Source organism: Neopelma chrysocephalum, unplaced genomic scaffold, assembly GCF_003984885.1.
Source record: "Neopelma chrysocephalum unplaced genomic scaffold, ASM398488v2 Primary Assembly neopelma1_25, whole genome shotgun sequence".
In the NCBI taxonomy this organism is placed as follows: domain Eukaryota; kingdom Metazoa; phylum Chordata; class Aves; order Passeriformes; family Pipridae; genus Neopelma; species Neopelma chrysocephalum.
In genome coordinates, this window is record NW_020897694.1 from 46176258 (window position 1) to 46194076 (window position 17819).

Genomic DNA, 17819 nt, shown 5'->3' on the forward strand with positions numbered 1-17819 from the left:
GTAACAGACTTTTCCCAGGTTGTAATAGTGCTCCACTGACATAATGATGGTTACTCCTTATTTGCACAAAAAATCTAGTGAAGTCTCTCTACAGATTTCAGTCTTTATGGTGGGATTATAGAAATGTGTACAGTTATTCAGATTAATAATTTTAATTTCTCAGCACTTTATTCTAGTTTTTCTTAAAATAGAGCATACATTTGCAGTGCTACTTTAGGGTATATTGAGTCTGATATATACCTCCTCTGGCTTGGGTGTTAGCTGGGCTGCGAAGTGGTGGTATACTGGGTGCATTCTGACTTACATAGAGAGGGGAAGAGAAAATTAAAACTCTATCCAGGACTTGTAAACCCTCTTCAAGAGTATCATGGCCAGAGCAAGTGTCGGAAGAGGCCATGTCTGCCAAACTGTGGGTGCCTTTACCTTTGTACCTCGTGCTGTTTGGCAAGACGGTGGGTCCTTGATGGCAAAGCAGTACTTTCTACGTGTATGCATGGCATCTCTGCTAGGTCAGAAGCAGCTTTCTATTGGAGACAGGTCCTCAGATCTGAAGGTGAACACCTTCTGCCCACCAGAGTTTAAGCTGGAGTGGGTATGTTATTCCTCCTTGCCTGTCTGTTTTGCCAATGAAGTACGATCTGTCTGCGTCGTTTGCTTTGGTGGAAGCTACTTTGCACGGCTGATACCCGTCCACGACTAAAGGTTCTTAATACCTTTTGGCCCCAGCAGCATATCCACATGGGCCTTGTGTTGTTAGGAGCAGGTAGCTGTGGGCTTTTTGGTTCATATGGTTGTAGTTTCAGATAGGAATAGGCTTTATTGTATTGTTCGTGTACAAGCATAAAATATTTCATTTCAGAAGATGGCGTAAATCTATTTTAAGTAAAAAGAGACCACTTTTCTTATAATATAGCTACTCAGGGTGCTTTATTTTATTGCATGCTCTTGGAAGAGGTTTTGTTTGTGGATACTTCTGTTAGTTCTGAACCCGTGAGGAAATTAAACTGAATAGTATTTTTTTTCTGGGGCATAGAGTTTTAAACTAAGGACTGTGGTTGTCCCTTAAGGGGAAGGGAGCACCAAGTCGATGCTTGTGGTCAAAAGTGTGATCTGACAAAGGTCAGAGCATCTGCAAAAGCTTACAAAGTTTTATTAGTAAATTACACACTTGGCATGTATTAGTTTGTCCCTGATCTCCTAGTATGAGCACATGGCAGTGAGTATGGATAAAGGGGTAGGGAAGAAGGGAAGAAAGAGAGATGAATTAAAGAGGGGGAAAGACAAAGAAAGGTGGAAAATAAGGAAGAGAGAGATCACCAGTCCTGATCAGCATCAATCCACCTAATGGAATGTCCAGGGTTCTGAGGGGTACATGTGCCTGGGCTTTGTTGGGGTGCCTTTTTATAGCTCAGTTTCCCTGCCCTGGAGATGTTTCTCAGTCCGTTCTTCTAGACCTTGCTGGAAATGGGTCGAGGGTTTCAGCGGTCTTTGGTGATCTTGATCCTCCCTTACAGTCCATGTCTGCTTCTGGACCTCATTCCTGTGCTTGCCCTGGACTACATTGTGCTCATCTCCAGGAGCCAGAACAAGGACATTTGTCCCAGGAAAGTGCTGCCCTACCTCCGTGTGGTCCCATTCTCCAGCCGCATCCTGTTCTTCCTCACAGTGTGTTATTACCAACAATCCTTGGTTGTTATTACCAACAATCCTCAGTTGGCTCCACAGCTGTCTGACTGTCGGTGTTTGAGACATACACATTAGCCTCTTATCTTCTCTGCTTGTACGAGGACACATGAACAATGTACTCTAGGCTAACAAGTTATTTCATGTTGAGGAAAGGATGGTAAGTTAATTTATGCAACTTTTTATGTGCCATGAGCTTAGAATACCTACACAAATACACCTCTGTCGTCCTACAAGTAATAAGTTACAGGGTGTCTACAGACCTCATTTACTAAGCCTGAAAATGCAGGTCTGTCTTGGGATCCAACTTAGGGAGTCATATTGCTGTCAGTGATAATCACAACTGTACCCATGCACAAAAGGTAAAGAACATGCAACTTCCCAGTTGTGACAGGGAGCAGGGCAAAATATTTTATCATAAACGTTCTGAGGAAAGGTATCTGCCTGGCTTTCTGATAAATTTGGCAGTTAAAAGTTGTTTTTATTGTTAAATTGGACAAATTTGATCTGGCAGTAACAGAACACAAAAAGCATCAAGCACAATAATGTCACTACACTCGGTTTTCACATTAAGACTCAGACATGGATTTGTACCTCAAATTCACCAGTGAAAATCTGGAGTAGTTTAATCTGTAGATCATTTGAGTCTCTCCAGACATACTTTTCTGGAACAGCATGAAGCCTCACTCCAGGCTAAATTGTTCACCTGTTTATTCACCTATGAACGTGTTCATCTACTCACCCACTGACACACTTTTCTATGAAGCCAAAAGGCGGGGGCACATTTTGTAAAAACTAAATCTTGAAATTCACAACTTCTGACAGCCATGACAAATAAGCAGCCATATGCATTACCAGTCCCCAGAGTTATCTAGTATCCTTTCTTTATGTAATTTCTTATAGTACTTTTTTTTTAATCCATCTTCTTTTCACTTGTTATTTATTATTCATAGCATTAATAAGAGTTCACTACTTGGCTTTATTTTCTTGGTGTCCTGAAAAACAAATGCTTGCTTTGTTTTCTTGCTGTGGATGTTTTTGTGCTTTTTTTCACCTTGTGTTTTCCAGTTTTATCATCTGGAAATATTAATAAAGACATTATATACCTTTTCTTCATCCAAAGACATGGTGCATCTGTTGACCTTCAGGGCATATTGCTGGGGCCATCTGGTTTTGCAGGGAAGGGGGGGTTGGCAAGGAATGGGAAAGGATTTAAGGCAGAAGGAGATTTTAGGTTACTCATTTATTATTTGATAAGCTTTTGCTTTGTTGAAGGGTAAGACTAATTGGTACTTTGTTACAGTGTTTACCTTTTTATAGTCTTTGGTTTTTCCTGTGTTTTGTTGTGTTGTTTTTGTTGTTTTAAGTCGTGCTGGTCTGGGGAACCTCTTGTGTGCATGTGCTTGTCTTTATCAAAATAAACAAAATAATGTGGCCCCAAACTGCTGTGAGGTGTTAACCAGTGCTGCTGTTATAGTCTATTAGTACCAGGATTAAATGACACTGTTTTGGGCACTGTTCCTAGCCTGTGTTCATCCCTCAGTTGAAGAAAGTTTTAGTGACCAGTGAGGAATTAGCAGGACGAAGTACCAACCACATTTCAAACTGATAGTCTTCTCTTAGTAGCTTCATGGCATATGTTGAGGAGATGTCATTTCTGCTCTTGTCCTTCCAGAATAAAGGAGTCTGACGTGTGTGCGCCTTTTACTGGGGGCTGGAGGCAGAGAAGGAAAAGGAGGAATGTTATCAGCTCTTGGTGTTCTCTGTTTCCAGTATGGCCACAGCCATTGCTGTACAGTGGCTGTGATACATAGTTTAACATTGAAACCTTGACTTTATTTTCCTTTTCTCTTTTCTCTAGTACCATTAAGAAAACACTTGGCATATAGGATATAAATTGTTAATTTTTCTTTATTTTGTCAGTGTGTGTCATATATCATATTATGAAATACACTGCAGTGCATAAAAAGCTTTGATTTTCGTATGCTAAAACCTGTTACAATTAAGCCACCCAAATTCTTATACATGAAGTGAGAATATGGCACACATTTTCTTAGGAGAAGAAAAAAAATTCTTTTAAGTAAAGTTACAGGATAAAATATTATTTCAGCTGAAAATAAGAAACAGCTTTGTTGTAAGAGAAAAGTTTAAACTCACATGTTAGGAATCATCTTTTCTAAATTAACAAAGGGCTAATTTCAATTAAAACAGAAATTCCCACATCAAATTATTGTGTCTTCATATGTTTAAGTTCTGAGTGATTTGTGTAAAAGCCTGGAGGAGGGTGTGTGATGTGTGTCTGTGTGTCTCAGTGCTTCTCATTGTGTAATCTCCCATAACTGACCACCTGTAAAACAAAATCTCCCCTCAGTCCAACAGCTCCTGCCCACATGCAGGAGTCTTCTGATAACCTGTAGCAAATCACAGTTATGACAATATGATGATCTTATCATGTGCTTTTGTATTTAATAATGTCCACAACACTTACTAAATATTGAGTTTATTGTCAGTCTTCTCAAAGGATTTATTTCTCCATCTTAGCCACTATATTTTAGGAGGACATAAGCCAGTTGAGTTATACACGTACCTTACATGATGAAGTATGATGAGGAAAGACTGGAAGAAACAATGCACTGTCGTAGTGTTTAATCAGTTCTGCCTGAATGTGGAGAAATGGATGAATGGGGATGGGGACAGACCTCTAACTTCTGTGAGGAAAGAGAAAACTAAGTAACCTCATTAGGAAAGTTTGCTTAATCCATTGTGTTTTTTGAGATATTTTGTGTTCAACTGTATTATCAGTCTGAGTTTTGCTCTTAGACCTTTTATCTGGTTTCTTTTTAGATAAGCTGTAAATTTGAGAGTGAGGCAAAAGAGCTTGCAGAAGAATGGTACATATTTGATGTTTTCCTTGTGATGTGATGAAAGCATTGTAGAGGTTTACCTAAATAAAACTCCAATAGTGACCCAGTTCCCTGTCTTTTGAGGAGGAGGATTGGTTAGCTAATCTTGATTTTGTGGAACAGCTGAGAATAAGAAGTGAGCAGGCTATTGTCTTTGTCCTGGGATTTCCAGTGGCCATGATCAAAAGCCTTTTTTGCGAAGTCACCCATGGGTTTGTAGAAATTCCACCCAGGGCTCCTAGGTGCCTGAGTTAGAAAGCTTTGAAGACTGTGTAGCTTTTCTTAGGCAAATACCTTAAACCACAAAACATCTGTCAAGAGAGCTTTTTGTTTGCAAAGCTTCTTGAAGCACACCTTGGAATTTCCTTCCTTGGTGGTAGTGAGTTCTTGCAGTAAATGTGAAATAACCAGCAATGGTGTCACCTGATTTCAGCAGTTCAGAGGGATGTGAAGGTGCTCAAGAGACCAGGATTTCAAAGAGTTTCATTGTGCCATAAACCATAAAACTCTCATATAATTACGGGTTTTGCTTTTTTAACAACATACAGTAAAATAAGACACAGTAAGAACATGATCAAGCAAGGAATCGTGTTCAGATGAACATACAGTACAAGAAGTTTAACATTTAGAATTTTATTTTACAAAACTCAAGGTCTGTACTCTAGATTATTTGTTCTTCTCTTATTCTGTGGATCAGATCCTCACATTCTTTGTATTTTAAAGTGCTGAATTCCTGTCTACTGCTTTTTTATTCACGCAGAATTGCTGACAGAATTGTAAATTAAAATATTTTCTGGATGAGACATCAGCTAGATCATTAACTAAATTCCAAGTGTAGAGCCAACCCGACTGCCTTTGTAATGTTGATGGAATTGAAACAGGTGTGGTGGCAAAAATTTTTATGTGGAAAATCTTGATTACTTTAGTTAGCCATAACAGAGTAAGTCTGTTCGACTTTCAAGTCTAGAATGAATTTCCAGGATATTAATCTGGAATAATAGTGGTAGTCTGAACAGATTCAGTGACAAGTAACTGGAGTCCCTTAACTATAGCCATTCTTCTCATTCATTTTCAAAGGCACACCTGAAGGAATAAAACATGTCAAAATTCTAATGGAATTTAGGAAGGGATTTTTTTTCTCATTAGAAAGCACATTTTGGTTTTCTTACCAAAGCAACATTTTTCTTAGAAAATGCTCATGTTTTCTAAACTTCTGAAGAATATGAAGCACCTTAGTGAAGTAGCTTGATGGATGTTTAAGAAAACATTTTCCCAATAGAAGAGAAAACATGAAAAAAACATGCAGATTACCAGTTGGAAATGTAGTAAGTAGACAAGGGCACTAACATGCAAATAGGATAAAGGAGATTAGAGAAGGGCTGTGAAAGACTTTAAAAATTATAACAAAAAAAAGACACTGGAACATGCTGTCCAGAGAAGCTGTGGATGCCCCATGCCTTAAAGTGTTCAAGGCCAGGTTTGATGGGGCCCTGAGCAGCCTGGTCTAGTGGAAGGTGTCCTTGCCCATGGCACAGGTTTGAAACTAGATGACCTTTAAGGTCCCTTCCAACCCAAACCATTCTATGATGCCATGATTCTATAGAAAAATTAAGTTACTTACATAAATTTGGAGATTTTTTCCAAATGTATAGGTTAAGGTAATGTTATCAAGGGTTGCAAGTCTGTGTGACAAACAACATGACTGTGATGTTGACAGTACTTAAGATTAGTAGTAGTCTAGCAAGAATGACTGCAGAGGAAAGGGAGAAAGAGTACTGAGTGGTCACAATTATTCTGGAGAATAATCACATCAGAAATGGATAAAGATTCTGGTTGACAGTGTAGAAGAGGCAAGTCTGGAGCGCAGAGTATCTATTCATAGGTGATAATTAAAATCCGTTTTGAGTGAGATTTCCCTTGTGCGTGGAGCATAAGAGAGTCAAGGACAGAGCTCCGTGGAATCCCCAAGTGAGGTGTAAAATGCAATTAACGGTGAACAGAAACATTTAAAACAAAAAGTAGTTCCATATACTTTAAGAAGAAATATAAGAAATGAGCAGTTTCTTTTTCAGTGGAAGCTATGGCTATATGCAACATTGATGTTTCAGTTAGTGGTTTCTTTTGGATTCTTTACAATAGAATTGAATTCAAAAGTAGAAAAAACAGTATATGAGAGTACTTGAGGAAATGCTAGATGTTGAGTAAAAAGCCCTTCAATCTTCTGATGGACATTTTACATCTGCAGTTTGTGTTGATTGCAGAGGAAAAAATGGTCATTTTGCCATTTATTAAGTGAAACACTGAATAGAATTAAATCCCTATTAAATAAGAAGAAATTTTGAACAAATTGGTATATTTACGTGAAAAGTTACATTAAACTCCACAGACAGTTAAACAGCATAGACATGGAAGAAGATTAATTTGGATTTTCAGGGTGATGTTGCCTAACTCATTTTCTTTGGAAAAAAGAAAAAAACAAAACATGCACACACGTACATACATTCATGAGAAAGAAAAGTAGAAGACTGTATTTCTAGTCTCTTAGCTGTATTCCTGTTGCTTTTAACATAGCTTCTTTTGGGTCTGATCATCTCACCTAATTTCATGGGTTACACAGATGTCAGGTAACAGAGGTGTCTGTCTACCTTGGAGCCATCCCTGACCCAGGCTTAGGTGCTCCCAGCAAAGGGCCTCTCCTTCTGGGGCAGAGTGTCACCTATGAGGTGTATCATGCTCCAGAAGCGCCTGTCTCCTGACTTGGAGAGGAGCCTCACTTGGACACATGTCTATATTGTACTTGTCGAAAAGACATCGACACAGCTATTAGCTTCTGCTACGTTTCACTAACCTAAATGATTACTCCTTACTGTCCCTTAAATACTTAGTTTAAAATATAGCTGAGCTTGCATTCATTTTATGTGTATTTTTTATCAGCTATGCCTGCTGGCCAAGGCTTTTATTTGTCGTAATTGATATCTGATGTTATGAGCTTTCTGAAATTAAAATAACCTGTTATAAGGTACTTGCTAAGAGAAGAAAGCTAAGGTGAATTTTAAAGCATAGAGAGAAGACATTGAAGAACATGGGTTCACTGTCAAAGACATGCCAAAGCAAACAATGCTCGAGGGTATTGAGCAAGGTCAGTAGGGAGGAGCTGAGTAGCTCTAGGCATGTTTATAACTAATTTTTGAAATACTACAAGTGTAACTCACATTATAAATAACCATATGTTCATTAAATAACTGAAGAAGGAAAATCTGGGAAAAGCTTGTCCAGACATTTATAACTTTTTTTAGGGCAGCTGATCTTTTCCATATGATTTTCAGACTGAGAAACTATTTTCTTCTCTTGAGGCTGCTCATTGTGGAGAACTGCAATAAAGGAAAAGAGCAAAGTTATCATCCAAGCTTAAATGCAAAACATGAAAACATTTGGGATTTAAGCTGTTTGTTGCTTGATATAGCTTTTACTTTATAGTGGAGGTCTGAAGCAAATCTTCACTGAAAACTTAGGTTTTTTTTCCCAAAGTCCACAGTGGTGGTTGAATGCCTGAACAGAAAAAAGGAGAATATGCATTCTGCCTGCCAAAGTGAAGGGGAATTGTTCAGTACATATTATGCAATTCATCCTCGTCATAAAGAATGTACTGTTTTTCTATTTCTAATTTCATATTCAGTCATAATATAGATGTATACAAAAAAAGGATAACATTTATATGAGGAGTATACAAAGCCAGTGAATTTATAAAGAAAGAGCAAGGGTAGTTCATAGTGGAAAAAACTGGAATAGATACAGGTTACTCTGCAGACATTATTATAAATGTCAAGTAGAGTTTGACAGCTGGTAAGTTGGAGACATAATTAAAAAAAATTCCATACATGTACTACAGACTGCCTTTTAGTGTGAAGAATTGGCACCCAGCAAAATAAGAAGGTGAGTGGTATATGGGGGATTAAGGCAGCTGAGTTATAGTGGAATATGGAAGCAAACGAATAGACCTTCAAGACCAAGACAACTATAGTGGTGGCAGTGGTGTAATGTATTTGTTGATTCATGGTATAGCAATCTACGCTAATTAAAGGAAGGTTCATCTCATGCAGTTTTTAATCCCAGGCAGAGCCTTTGTGATACAGAAAAGAGGAAGGTGTCAGAGGAAAACTTGTCTGGAGAGGTGAAGATTTCCATTTAACAGACTGGTCTGTGTGACAGTCTGTTTTGATGGAAAATCTTTGTAAACTGAGCTAAATTGTTAGACATTATGGTCAGTTAGGTTAAATAAAGGCAGTTAGGGGAAATCCATTATTTAGCAAGAATTGGTATTTCTGTTAAACATAGTTTCTAAAAATTACTTTGGATTTAGACATCTCCTAAAGTCTTCATAGAAAATCAATTATATATATACTTGTGCTCTTCAAATATTATTTCTGTATATATTTATTTTTGGCTTCAGTTTAGATTACAAATGGAATGACACTTGGCTGTGACCCTACAGAAGGGGAGATCAGTTTGGCACTGTAAACTAATTTGGGAACTGAGCTATGCATTTATTTTTGTATCTTTGTCTTTAGGCTTTTGCTTGAATTTCTCTGGATGTTTTCTTTATAGTTGTGCTCACCGCTTTCATTTCTTAAGACATGCTTTTTAATCATCGTTCTGCAAGTCTAGCAATACTGCCTGACACACTGCTTCCACTACAGAGAGTTGCTGCATCAGGAGAAGATTCTGCTGAATCACATCAACATGAATACCTTAAAAAGAAAATATTTGAATTGTCACTAGAAACAGAACAGATTTTTTTTGCAATTTAATATGAGATACAAAATCACAATCTATAAGTCCTATGCAAAATTGGGAGCTACTAACTCCCGAATTATTATTTGCATTGATCTAATGGAAAAAATAGTCAGACAGTATTTGCTGCTGGAGTTTTAGAGTCATTGACTCAATTGTGAGAAGAGTGATTCTGTATATGGATCTGGCCAATGTAGTAAACCCACTTTTAGCAACTGTAGCCTTTCCAGCAGGGGAAGGGCTTTTCTTAATTTCTGCTTATCAATTTAGCGAACAGCTTAAAGATGAGAAACTGCTTGGGAGATTACTAGTTAGGAAAGCCCCTACTTTCTCCCAGTGAATTACTTAATTAGAAAACCAAGAAAGAGAGCATGAGATCTGTTAGTTTTGAAATCTTGGAGGACATAGGGACCAGAAATACTCAGTTAATTTCTCTAGTTATAGATAGTTTCTCTTGTATGTATTTAATTGGTTCAAAATGCAAAACTGTTTTATTTAATGTCATGCACCTCTTACATAAACCTTTATTAACTGGTAAAGCACTGTTTCAAAAGATCCTATTGTGTTTAAAACATGGATATTTTTTCCTTCATTTTAATTGAAGTTTTATTTCCCGTTTTAAAAGAATATGACCTGATCTATAAGAAGGGGTCATTCATTATTTTCTAGCTAAATGGTGTGTAAAAAGAGGAAATGTAAATTAGCACACATGATTCCATAGGTATGTATGTAGCACAGCTTCATGGTAAGCAAATTGCAATATTGAGTTGATATAAAGATTGTATTTCAGTATAGAGTAATCATTGTGTACTGAGAAGCTAAAAAAAAAAAAATAACCCAAAAATAAATGGTTGTGTAGCTCCAGAATCTTTTTGGCTAAGATCCACAAAACATATAGGGTGTTGACTGAATTGAAGTGGGCAAGCTCTGGGATGGGGAGATAAGAGCAGCAAGGCCCCGTTTGCACCCCTTCAGAAGGAGGTTAGACTGGGCTTAGAGCTACAGCCATGGTCATCCCTTCTGCCTTAGCTCCTTTCATGCCTGGGGTGCCCTGTGCCTTCTGCAAGTGTCTGCCACAGGCAATTCAGCAGCATAGCTCTGGCATCACTATTCCTTCCTCTGGGAGCCAGAGGCTGGCCAGCTTTCCCTGAGGCTGAGCAGTTCCAGGGAAGGGACTGAAGAAATTAAAAAAGCCCAGGTTGGTTTGAAGTTGCTTTGCTGTTCTTTCTGTGATTCTTGAGTGTGGACAGTGTGCTGTATGGAATATGTTTTCTGGATTGTTTTGAGGGAGGTGCTAGTGGAAGCACACTTCCTAAAGCTTGAAGCAAATCTTGGTGAGACAAGAAAATTGAAATAAGTAATAAATTAGGTATAAAACATTCAGATTCTTTTTATGTTACCACTAGGAAGGAGGGAAAATACTGTTTTGGTTTCTTTGCAAAATTGAATTTCAGCTAAATGCTTCAGAAAATATAATATCGAGAATAATCTGTTACTTTGTCATTTCCATTTTAGTTGCTGATTATTCCTCATTACTCAGAGTTGCTGTTGTTACAATGTGCATAGATTGAAGTTGAATTGGTGTGTTTTATAACACAGGTCTTTAAACATGAAATACCAGAGGCCACCCACAACAGAAGAATGTGAAGTGTATGTGAATTCTTCCGCTGCTATGTCAGTGGCTTGATGGTGTCATTATCACAGTTAATTTATTTATTTAACTACCTGAAATTGACTTGTTTGACTTTTGAGTTAATGTCTTGTTCCTGGTAGGAAGTTTGAGGTGTTTCTAAATTCAATACTGGAGTATTTCATCAGAAAGGAAGAATTGTTGAAGAGACTTGGGAACCGTGTCACCTTTTCTCTCTGTAGATGAGCATCAAGCATGGTGGCAGGACAGCATGGGGAAAATTTACACCCCTTCATGTGAATCTTTCATTTGTTGGTACTCTCAGCCTAGTGTTGCTCTTAATAGCCTATGGAGTCATTGCAGGACAAGAAAATAATGAAAAAAATACATAAGTTGTGGGCAGTTTTTAGAGATTCTAGAAAAATTCCCCCAACTATTGGAAACACAAGTCTTCCTATATATTTTGCACTGAACAGAATTCAGATAATAATTACTAAATGTCTTTTGTTTATATTTCTTTTTTGCAGTCATATGGTAATATTTTCAGAAATGGTTTCATGCAGTCATATTTTCCCTATAAACTTAATATTTTAAATTTAATGTTGGTGCTGAGGGTTTTTTTTTCAATCCCAGAAACATGTGAAGACGGAATTTATAAAAGAAGGGAAAGAGAAGTGGCTGTTGACTGCCATTATGATGGAACAAATCTCTGAGGTTAATTTTGATTCCCCCACACATCTGTATAGATCTCATGTATTCACAAGTCTGCGTGCACATTTTGTAGGGCGTGTTGTAAAATACAGAAAATCAGGTTTCTGATTGAAAGAGATCTCTTTCCATCTTGCCTTGTCCATCCTGCGTTGTGCGACAGTTGCCTAAGCCTAATTCCCTTTTATGTGATATTAACAGCCATGCTGAGTCTAGGACTGTCAGAAGGACTAAAGGGTATTTAATTATTCAGCTGGGATAAAGTGGAAGACAGTGTAGCAGCAGCAGCTGTAACATAAGACAGTGGTACTAAATCTCCAAAATATAAGAATTGTTCAGTAATAGCCCAGTAATTCTGTCCTCCTTCCTGGCTTGAAGGAATTTCATAGAAGTCGAAACACTGAACGCTTGGAGTATGTGTGAGTGATGGGATTGTCGTCAAGATCACTCCATACTTTTGGTATGTTCTTAGGCACAATGCCAAGTAATTATACTCACATGAAAAGAACACCATTTTACCAGAGGTACAACATTCTTAAAGATTTTAAAAAAAGAAGACATACAAGAGCACTTTTCTGGTTATTTGTTTATGGGTCTATCACCTCTCCATGTATGTGAAGATTTCATGTTTGCTGCATACACGTGTGTGAAAATCCCCAGTTCTCATGGATAACTTCAGTGTGCAGATTTATTGTGGAAGTATTTACACGTTTGTCTGGTTCAAAGGAAGGAGCTGAATGCTAGAATCTTTTTAATACTTAGAACAGGACATAGAAAAATTAAGGACACCATAGTATTCAACTAACAGAGTTGAGATACCTGTGATTTTAGCTATTTTGTCCCATAGCATTCCAATGAAACCTGCCACAAATATACAGCATTATTACGCATTAATGTTTCACTAAAGCATGTCCTGATGTGTTTCAGTACTGGAACCATGAGGAGGTCCCAGAGCTGTAGGCTGTTGGAGGCTGGGAGAATACCACTGTGTCTGTGCTTTGTTCATACATTCTTCATTACGTATCTACTTTTGTCGTGGTTAAAGAAGAGATACTGGCTAAGTGGATGTTTAACCTGATGTAGTCAGTCTGTTTTTATGGTCTTTTAATTTTAAATATGTATTTTAAATAATTTTAAATATTGTGTATATTATGCAGAAATTTCATCAGACATGTAAATTGGAACACAAATGCCGTCTTTTAGTATGAGATTGTAAGTTACATTTTGTCTAGACTGAACTGTAAGAAACAGCCTAATAGAATATGATTTCTTAAATCAGAAGGTATCAATAGCCTTGTTTGGACTTTTGCTAGCATGTTTTAGTTCGGGATTGGGAGCAATGGTAGCCTGTCCCAGAGCAGTATGTTTCTAACATCCAAGAGCTTGGATGTGATATTAATTTCTGTGATTTGCCAGTGAACACAAAAAACACCACTGTGCTGATATTTAAAGGGTTTGGGCTTTATTTATGTCTGTTCATATTCTGTTTTCAATTACAGATGGATTTTTTTTTCCTGGATAAGAGAATCCAGTAGCTAGTTCTCAGTTTTTAAAATGATTATTCCTATCTCCATTTTTAAAAATAGTCCTCTTTACAGATTAAGACTCACCAGAGCAGAATGAGGACGTCAGAAGGAAACAGGTGCTGTGCTTTCTTGTGAAACAGTTTGCTGCCTGGTCTTTCCACCTCATGAGTAGATCTTCACCTTTTATTCTCAATTGTGTTAATTTTTTGGAGGTTTTTGGGAATGTGCATAGAAGGCAGCTCTCCACACCAGGGATAAATCAGGCCGTATAGTCACAAGGCAGAGCAGAAAGGGAGTGAGTTTATGGGAAAAATCAATTGTTGATATGCTGAGTACAAATTAAAGGCAGCTTGCCACACTGTTTATTTAAGAGATGAACTTTACTGTGACTGGAGAATGAATCATGAACCTAAATAATGTCATTGTTTTACTCATTAAAGCTGGAGCAGTGAAGTAAATAGTGTTCTGGTAGCACAGCCCATATCTGTGCACAGTCTCTTCGGAATGAGATGAGGTAGTGCTGTTAGAAAAAATAAATTATTTTAAATTAATTCTTTGTTTTTTCCACCTTAATTAATTGGTACATGAACAGGATAGCGCAGGCTGGTTGCTACTCTAGAGTGGCTGATTATGTGTCCTGTCCTATGCTGTCTAGTCCTTTAATATTTATACGTCTGCATGGATATTTTTAAACTGATACTGGACCTACAGTCCAGAGTGTAATTCTGTCATTTCACAAGCATTGTCTGGTTGTAGAACAAGGTATATAAACCTCTACATTTCACTTGTATTGGATAGCATTTTCAGAACAGTGGTTAGAAAAAGTTTCTCAACAATATCATTTATTTCATAACAGTCACTAAATGCTCAGATGCACTTGGTCTTATATATAAATTCCATATTATAATAGAAATAAGTCTCCCAATGCTGTGCATTCAGTTTGATTATTATTGCATTTATTGAATGGTTAAGGTTACTCAGCCTTTGGCCTCGAGCTTTTGTAGCATGCCTCACGTTGTAAGCACATTGGATACAAATGCCCTGCTTGTCATGTCTTGCTGCTTAATTTATTCTTTGGAATAAGTTAGTCTCATAATAGGCAGACATAAACCAAAAAAGTATTGGACAGAGATGAAATATTAGCCTTGTAAAGCCCTTCCCAATGTTGAGTCACTTATCTTTCATAGAAAGTAATACATATGGAAATTAATGGCATGCTTCTGCTTTAAAGAATGTTGCAGAATGTTTGGATCTGTCAGCAGACTCCTAATAAAGTGGCCCTTCTCTAGCCCTGTGATGGGTCTGCATTGTCATGTGATGATAATATTTGAGCCCCCTTTTGAAGGGGAGGAAGTGAAAGGCATTGGTGGAGGGATGCCTATAGCCAAAAAGTCATCACCAGTGAATTAGAACATACTCATTATCTTTAATGGTAGTGACTGTCTGAAGTGCATTTTTAGGGTCACAGAGTCAATACAATGCAATTTTTATGGTGGTTTATTTTTAATGAGATATTTTTGAAAAGTTACACCAGTGCTTCCTTTGGAACAAAGGTACTCTTTCCCTGTGAAAACACCCTTTAGTTACGTAATTTTGAATAGCTCAGCAGCTCACAAAAAGAAATATAGGAGAAAAAAGAAGATCATTTAACTTCTGTGTAATGAAGAACTTCATTCTTCCAGATTATATATTGCAATGCACACAACAGAGAAATTACTTGGGGATCAACCATGGTTTATGTTGCTAGAGCCTTATAATAGTATTACTTAATGATAAATACCTTGATACATTGCTCTGCTCATATCAGTTTTTATTATGTTACAGAATATCCTACTATTACTGTGTGCATGACATCAGGTTTTAGAAAGAACTGTCATTTTGGATGGCTCAGTATTTATCTGTTGGCTCTTTAATGAGACTGTACGCTATTATATCTTGCTACATTCAGTAAACCTAAAATGTATTTGTAGGTCTGTATAGGCATTTTCTATGGATGATGGATTCAATCTTATTAGAAAGGTGCTTTGATTTCTTTGATAAACTTTTAATACTTTATGCCCAGAATGGCAAAGTGTAGTTCTTAATATCTTTTGATGACAAGCCTGGACTACTAGAACATGCAGTCTAAATAAATAAGGCAGTGTTGAGACCCTTCAAACCTTGTAGAAAATCTTTCAGTTTAGTGATGAAAATGACTTTATGGAACTAATTTCCAGCCTTAAAATGTGACATATATAATGCATTATTTTATTTGTTCCGTTTGCAGTATTCCTTCATGAGTTCATCCTGTCTGTGTTTTGCACAAACAGTGTATTCAGGCTAGCTTGTGAGAATAAAAAGAAAGGATTTGTCACATACAGTCCTCTTTGTTTGGAACTCATGGTGGGTTTTAAGGACATCCACGAGTGTATGTGGAATGATGACTTTTATACTTCGTTTTCCATATTGTGACCATTAGCAACCACAGATAAATTTAATCATACCACTCAATAAATATGGAAAGCTGTACAGAATGCTAATAAAGTGAATAATGAATTTTTAAGCTCTCAGAGGATGCTCTAAAAAGAAATTGATTAATCACTGTGCTAAAATAATATAATACCTTGAAACAGACTTTTACTTCGGTGAACATCGTAAGATAGTGGTTTAGTATCAATACTGGAAGGCAGTAGTCTCCATAAAGTAGGTCTGTCTCAGTAATGTTTGCTGTTATGTTAATCACTTTAAAATCACTTAAGATTTTTTGTGTTCATCTTCTGCTTAACTCAGTGCACATACACATGCATACATACCACATGAAACCCTTCCCTGACTTTGATGGAATTTTTGTTAGTTCACTCATTTGTGGCAAGAAAACGAAACCTTCTTTGTCTGCTCAGTAAGGAAGGTTGCTGTTGAGATGTTTCTCCAGACCTTACCACAGTTTTCTTTCTACCTAGGGGGAGAAACTAGTGTTCCACACTTTGAAACAAAAGGCTTGTGTGGAGTTTTAGTGTATTACAGTACTAAGAACCATGGCATATCCCTACAGAAATCTTGTCACTGCAGCCAGCGGACACAGAAACACGAACATGGTAGTACAGCCTCTATCATGAAAGCTACTCCATCACTTAAGTAAATCTCGAGCCATCTTGCTGTGGAAAACTGGCAATGTATTAATTTTTTCTATTTTTTCCCCCTTTTTTTAACACTTTCACTCTGCAAAAAATGTGCTGTAGGGAAAATGGTAACAAAGCAGTTGGTAATTCTTTATGATAAATTGCGTAGAAGCAGCAGGATGCACTAGAGACTTACTAGAACTACAGTTTAAAAATAAATTTCATATATGAACATAATATTTAAGGCTTCAAAACAGGTTAACATAATATGTGGCACTAAACATATTTAAAGAAATAAAGTATGAATGTAAAATAAATGCTGTGGCGTCTTAATCCAAATTAGATTTCACAGACTATAGTGAGGTAGAATTGTGAACTCTGAGAGATTGGTTCCATTTGCTGTTAATGTTCAGCTCTCATGCACTGGATTTTCTGCCCTGAAAGAAAAATATGAGTTCTCTAGAATAATCCAGGTTTTCATTCTATTTTGCAGCCTTGTCTAAGCAGATGAATCTGATAACTCCTTATTTGGGAAATTTGCCAGCTGAGAGAAACCCAGAGGGCAACAAATGGGCAGTGATGACAGAATGTCTTGAATGCTGAGAATGTTGTTTTGATTCCACACTGTTTAAAAATATATTTGTCTAGTGGAAGGTAAAATGTTACACAGATAACACAGGAGATTTCCTAGGCATCTCACACACACACACACACACACATGCATGCAAACGTAGTATTTGTTTGGATTTTTTTTCTGTAGGCTTAACCCGGATAAATTAAATTACAAAAGCTCTCAAAAAAAAAAAAGGCTGGGGGAGGAGGCAGGACACAAAGCAGTGAAATCAAAGCAACTCTGCCTTAAGGCTGCAGAGATTTCCTTATCTAATCCTGCTGTTTCTGGGTATTTCAAAACATATGGCTCACCTTTAGGGGCAGTCCCCAAACAGTGGGAGATGTTGCATCCCATCTGTGCTGCAGCAACTGGAGGTGCAATAACAAGGTGAATTGAGGACACCGAGTTGACTGTGTTTAAACTCCTTGCTGTTTTACTGAGGTGGTGTTGTGGGGAGAGTGGTGGGGCACATTTAATTTGGGTGGGGTTTTTCAGCTACCCTATGGATGTGCCTCACAAGTCTGAACACAGGTACTGCTGGAGGGGTAATGGTTTTGAGGAAACCTAACAGTCTGAATCAAGAGTAAAAATTTTAGGATCCTAGATACTGGGAAAAGAAAAGACAGGAACGAAACCTAAGAACAAAGGCATTTCTCTATCTATTTTATTCTGGCAGCAGCTGGATTGGCTGAATAGGCTCCCGTCCTCCACTGTCCACAACTGTTCAGTATTGCTCCCACGAGATTTGTTGATCATGTAGTCACTCCCTAACCTGATTTGTTCACTATAATATAGCTTAGTTTAAACACTTTTTAACACCAACTCTCTGAACTCTTTTAATAAGATTCATTTTGATATGAGCAGTTA

The 17819-nt window shown here is 37.4% G+C and overlaps 1 protein-coding gene across 4 annotated transcripts in view; it reads left to right on the forward strand.

The window, feature by feature from the left end:
* Positions 1-17819, forward strand: part of TBL1X (transducin beta like 1 X-linked) — a 206147-nt gene that overhangs the window by 75561 nt on the left and 112767 nt on the right. The window contains exon 1 of one of the 4 annotated variants that reach the window (XM_027675140.1): positions 10559-10575. The exons of the other annotated variants lie outside the window; for them this stretch is intronic. The gene's annotated coding sequence lies outside the window, so the exon portion shown is untranslated. Of the gene's footprint in view, positions 1-10558; positions 10576-17819 lie in introns of those variants that run through there. 4 annotated transcript variants of the gene reach the window in all.